Source organism: Accipiter gentilis, chromosome 12 (assembly GCF_929443795.1).
Source record: "Accipiter gentilis chromosome 12, bAccGen1.1, whole genome shotgun sequence".
NCBI lineage: Eukaryota > Metazoa > Chordata > Aves > Accipitriformes > Accipitridae > Astur > Astur gentilis.
In genome coordinates, this window is record NC_064891.1 from 15,605,068 (window position 1) to 15,611,279 (window position 6,212).

Genomic DNA, 6,212 nt, shown 5'->3' on the forward strand with positions numbered 1-6,212 from the left:
ACGGGAGGGAGGGAGGGAGGGAGCGAGCGGGCACCGCCGCCCCGCTTCCCCTCACGGGAGCCAGCGGGCACCGCCGCCCGCGGCAGTGAAAGCAGAGCCCGGGCGGGAGGCGGCGGGGTGCGAGAGGGCTGAGGGGGCTGAAGGCAGCGGGGCTCGACGGCGCCGGTTGGCAGCCTCTGAGGGCGGCGGGGCAGCACGTTAGATCCGCGAGGGGGTGGGGGTGGGTGTTGCAGGACGTGCGTGCTTCCCGCCGCTGGGGAAAGGGGTTGAAGGCCGGCGGTGTTGGCCACCGCGGTCCGGCCACGTCGCGCAGCGCCTTTTCGGCGGCTGCTGAGTAAGCGACACGTCTGCTGAGAGGGCCGGTGCGGGGGTGGTTTTGCTGTCCGCTTGGGTGAACGCAGGCGTGCCCCTGAGGTGACGCAGCAGCCAGTCGTGGAGGGAAGCCTTTGGAGGTAGCTCAAGGGACTGCTTGGTGCGCTCCACTGCTTAGGGTAAATACACCCTTCCACTTTTTGCCATCAGAAAATGGGATGATTACTAACAGTAGGCTAATCCGCTAGAATTACTCCTTGCGCTGGGAAACATAGCGGTGGCAGCACATAGATGGCTTTAGTATAACCTGTTAAGTACAACCCATGCCCAGGAGTGAGTTTGCTCAGTTACGTGAGGAGAAAGACAAAACTTTTACTATTTTCAAGGAGAGAGTGGGTGCATGTAGATCATCTCCGTAGGGCGACACTTACCTGCAGAGAAAGACCTGAGCAGAATTTAGCCCTTCTGTTCCTCTGACCTCTTGAATGTGTTCCCAAGCAAAACTGTCTCTCTCATCAGATGATGCTCAAGACCCGCTCTACAAGTGTGTAACTGGGTCTAGGGAATGTAAGCCACCCTCCCTACGGTTGGAATGTGATACAAGGAACATCGTTATTCCATGTAACCGTGTGGTACTGAAGCATCCCTGCCTAATAACATGAGCCTTAAGAATAATTCACAATTGCATAACTCGGTCACAAAAGTTGGAAAACTCAGATGTTTCCACAAAAGCTGGTAGACAGTGCAAGAGACTTAACTCAGTGGAAAATAACATTAATGGTACTTAGCATTTACATAAAGCTCTGCGCTTTCAACAGCCTGTCTAATGATTAGGTTTAATCTTCTACCCTCTGAGACAGTTCAGTAATGACTACCTCTGCGGGGAAACAAGATGAAGATTTTGCCAGTTAAAGACCTGCAATTATAATGCTACTACTACTGTTCCTCTTAACCAAGCAGACTATTTAATATATGTCTAAGTAAACACTATTAAGAAAGTCCTTTTATCTCAACAAGTCACTGCTTGATTGTGGTTAACAACAGTTTTTATCACAGGGTTATAATGTATTTGGTTTGTCTGGGCACAGCTATGGTGCAGGTCAGAAGAAGATGGAGTTGCACTCTTGCCTCCGAACTTCCTTCCCTCACAAGTTTAATTTAGATTTTCTACAACATCTTACTATGTTGTCTTAACTTCCTTTGTATTTTAAAGATGGGTTCAGAAAACAAAAACAAGTAGTGAGAGATGTGAAGTACTTTTACACATCTTCCTACCAAGATCTTATCTCTAAATTCATACAGACTGGCTAAATAATTCTAGACATTTCTTTGAAAGCACATGGTGTTCCACTGCATCAATGTAGTGTTCTGCTATATTCTGGAAGGAATACTTTCAGAAATTGGTGTGGCTACCGTAAGAATTCTAGACTTCATTTGTCTGTTCTGGATGCCTTCCTAAGAGATTATATTGCTACCTGGTCTTGGCTAGCATACTTTGATTTACTCCTGTGAGCCTTGGATCTAGCACAGCAAAATGGTGGCTCTTTTTGATCTCTAGGTAAGAGCTGGAAGCCAAGAGGAGTTCCAGGAACCTGCCCTAGGGAAGTGAAATAGTTTTAAAGACTGAGTTTAGAAGAATTTTACTTGAAAGAATTTGAACACTAGAAAATAGACAAATACATCAGAAATAGTATAACACAAATACTAAACATACCAAGTATACTTGGATTAGAACATTTCCAAACCTAGCAGATAGAAACCACTGAAAACGTGTAGGTTCCAAACTGGAGAAACACTGGCTGGCTGGTTGCCCACTTGTTAGTGTACACCTCAGAGAAGCCCAGATACGAAGTGCCAAGGAAGTTAAGGTCCCAGTGCAGCCGCAGGCACCTTGAATGCCAGAACACCATCATTGGATCGCAGAGGCACTCATGATCTGCTAACTCAAATATGACAAGCAAATGTCTTCCTGTCTTGGGGCAGACTAGTTTCAACTTCAGCCAAATTTTGTTACTCCGCTGTTAGCTTTACCTGCCAGAGAAATGCCAGAAAAAACAGTTTCTCCACTATGACTGCTTCCAGTGGTTCTTCCTCGCTTGTCTTTGGTTTGCCAAGGCAAAAAAAATCTGCCCTTGTAAAGTATAAAAGTTATGATCTATAAACCTATGGCTGATAACAGGACCCCAAAAGTCTCTTAGCATTACTGTGTGGCTTCCACTGTTCTTTATGTGTGGTTCTTTTGTTGTGAACAAATCTTATTTTTGATCTAATTGACAGCCAGCTGTCACAGATCCTGATCCATGATTGGGCAACCCAGGTATTGCTAATGTATATAATTGCGAGTGTCTGGAGTAATTACAGCAATACGATTAGAGGAGTAAAAGGAAAGTCAGACTTTCTGGGCTACCTGTGGAAAAAAAACCCTCAGAGTTTTCCAAATTCTGAAATTAATGCACTGCTAATTCTTTCGTATGGATTTGATCTGAAGAGTAAATGAAGTAGTAATACTTGCATATCATGGTTTCCCATAAAGAGCTTAGTAAGCCCTGAATAAACACATATGAAAGAATATTGCCAAGTTTCCAATTACATATGTTATAGCTTTTGTTGTTTTTGAGTATTATTTAATGTTATAGGTTTTTTTACCTAACAAAATTTGAAGAATACCTAGAAAATGAATAATTTATTGCTATATTCATATGTAATCTCGTCTATTGTTACTTGTTTATCCTCTAGTTTTTGGAGGCTAATGGCCATTAAATTTCAGAGCAGTCTCTCTGCCATATCTGACATGGTTTGTTCTAGCAACAAGGAGAAAACAGTAGTATCTTTTAAAGTTATTTGCTCATTGGTGTTAGATGTTCAATATTTTTCTACATCAGTATACAATTTCTTCAGAACGAGCCTTTTGTGTTATAATGTGCCAGATATACTATGACTGACTATTGCACCTTTGTGCTAAGAATTTCACAAATAGATCAGTTGCCACCTTCTTTGTTTGCTCCACATATGAAATAATTCTCTAACATATTTTTTTAGAGAGAAGCAGGTAGGATGCTTCTGGATGACCTTTCCATTAGGAGGTAAATGCCTCAACTCAGAGTTGTGTTCTTCACTTTTTGTTTTCAAATGCTGCTTATTACAGCCTCTGGAAAGAGGACTGAACTCAGTGAAAAGCACAATGAGAGCACAACTTTACAAACAGAAATCAAACTCTGATGCAAGCCACTATCACGGCTGAAGTTTATTTTCCATTGATTTTGAAGCTGAAGAAACATCTGTTATCGCACAAACACAGGCTACGTTCAGGACGGATGAGGAGGTGCACTGTGTGTGAAGGAATGTAGGGATGTCTCAGTAAATTTGGAATAATAGAACAATCAATCAGCTCCATTGATTTTGGTTATTTTTAAACCCAGTTTAATGTATGGGATGCACTGATGATTTTGTTTTAAGCTGTTTTAAGCAGCTTGGAAATGCTTACTGTTGAGGTCGATGCCATGCTTGATGTCTTATTTCAAAATAGGATCTGCTTACATTCCTTAACCCATCTTTATTTCATATTTATTTTAAGTGCTACATGTAGACTCATCTAAAATTTTTTAACATCATGTCACAGGGTCTTTTAATGAAGGGATGCTGAATGCATACAAGTTGTTCAGAAATTTTTGAAAAATTTGAAAATATAGTATGAATAGCCGTATAGTGAAGTCCATATCAACCCATTGTGCTAGTTTGGGCTAGGACAGAGTTAATGTTCTTCATAGTTGCTGATACGGGGCTCAATTTTTCATTGGTAAAAAGTCTACTGTTATTTTTTAATCTTTGTAAATGGTGTAGTACCTGAAGTGCCTGTTATAATAGCACAGAAAGAGATTAAATTAATCTCTAACAAAACAGTTGGATTTTGTTCATCCATTAAAAAGTTACTCTGTCTAATGGTGTTCTTCACAGAAAGTCTCTATAGTCCAGGCTGGGACCAGCAGAAACCTGTGAGCACCAGTTAAGCGCTGACCAGATGAGGAACTGGTGGTGCCTTGCTACAGAGCCAGAGGTAGGTTTGCTGCAGCTGGAGCTCAGCTTGGTGTAGGAGCTGAGAGCAGCTTTCCTTCAAAGGTGGAAAGCTCGGGTGACCCTGGCTCTCAGCTCTTGGTCTCACAGTGGCTCTGGCATGTATTATTCCAAATCTGGTCAAGTAAATTACTGACCTGTATACTGGAGATACATTTTCAAAAAACATATGCATTTGCAAAGGCAAGTTTTTAACAAAACAACTTATTTGGGATATTTATAACTGTATGTATGCGGCTGTGTTTCAAATGTTAACTTCAGGACTGCAATAATTCGGCTGAGTGGAACAGCTGAGAACGTACCCAGGCAGGCCTTTGGGCACAGCCATCTATAAGCAAGAAGGTAGATTTTCAATATAAATAGGCCACATTCCTACACTAATTATGTTTTCATATTTGGCTCTAGATGCTTATAGGACAAATACTAAATGCCCAGGCCTATTATTAGATTACATAACCTCATTGTATTATGGGATATGTCTGCTGAAAGTGTGGACACTATGTAAGAGCTGCAAAATATTCTTTAGCTGGTCTCCATAAAGGAACACAAGATGAAAATAGCAAGTTACACAGACGTAAGAGTGCAGCAAGGAGACTGGGGATAAGACGTGTCTAGAGGCTTGGGAGGTAGACTATTTGCTGGTGCGTTGCAGTTCATGAGCTCAAGTATAGCCTTGGCACTGGTAGTGTATGGCACTATAAATAATGAAATAGTGTATGTAAAATATAGAATTAAAGTCAGAAAATAATTTTGACTCCTTAATGCAACTGCAAATAATTTTAGTATTTCCAGTCTTCCAACTCAGTTCTCAACCATACAGATATGACCTTTTGCATACTGGGCAGAGTCGTACCATGTGTATTTTACTGCAGCACTGGCAAACCGAGCACTTAAGTAACCAGATTATGTTTACCTGTGCAGTGACATAGTTAAGTCCCATGAAGTCAATAAGCTTTTCCAGTGGCTTTAATTTCACAAACTTAATAATAGTAGTAACCTTGTCTTGGTTTTAAAAAGAGCTGGGTTGTTTTGGTTGGTTGGTTGGTTGCCCCATAGGAAGCACCACTAACATAGACACTTCATTTAATTTTGTCCTGGTTCATCACAGAACTAAAACTGATTTAACCCAATTTCAGTTGATGATTTTTTGCATTTTAACTCTGTCTTGTGATTATAAGATACTGCTGTGTTTACATGTACATTTTGTTCTGTAGCATATCACTCACGTTAAAAATTCTTACGGTAATGTCCTTGGTTCACCACAATCATAATGTGTGAGGTTGTCCACAGGTGTCTACCTCACCTGCTGTTCTTTCTGTGTTAGTGATGATAGACAATGCTGTTAGCTGTGAGTTAAAGATCACAAACAGAAGTAGGCCACTGCTGGCATTCCTCCTGTTCTGCGTTCTTGTATCTCTTTGTCCTGCTTGCCTGCCTTTCCGTCTCAGTTCCATTAAGTCTTTGAGGCATTGTATATGCTGTTCAGTCTTGAATCACTTTTTTTTTTTTTTTTTTTTTATGGACTATTACAGGCTACTGTTCAGAGAGACAGCTAACAAACCCCTCTTTTGACAAGCCAATGATTCATAGGAGCTGACCATAGAAGCAGACCTGTGTTTGATAAGGAGTGGAGGGAAAGAGACTACACAGGGCAATTGTGGGTTCATTTTAGAAATGGTTGCTAGCTATCCTAGGAGATTTCAGCAATGAATTCACTGGTGCCTCCACAGGATCAAAGTGAAGGAACCAGTGTTTCAAGCTAATGCACATTTCTTAGCCATATCTGTTACAGTGTTGGTTTTCCTAGGGAGATTGGCTTCTGTTACGGG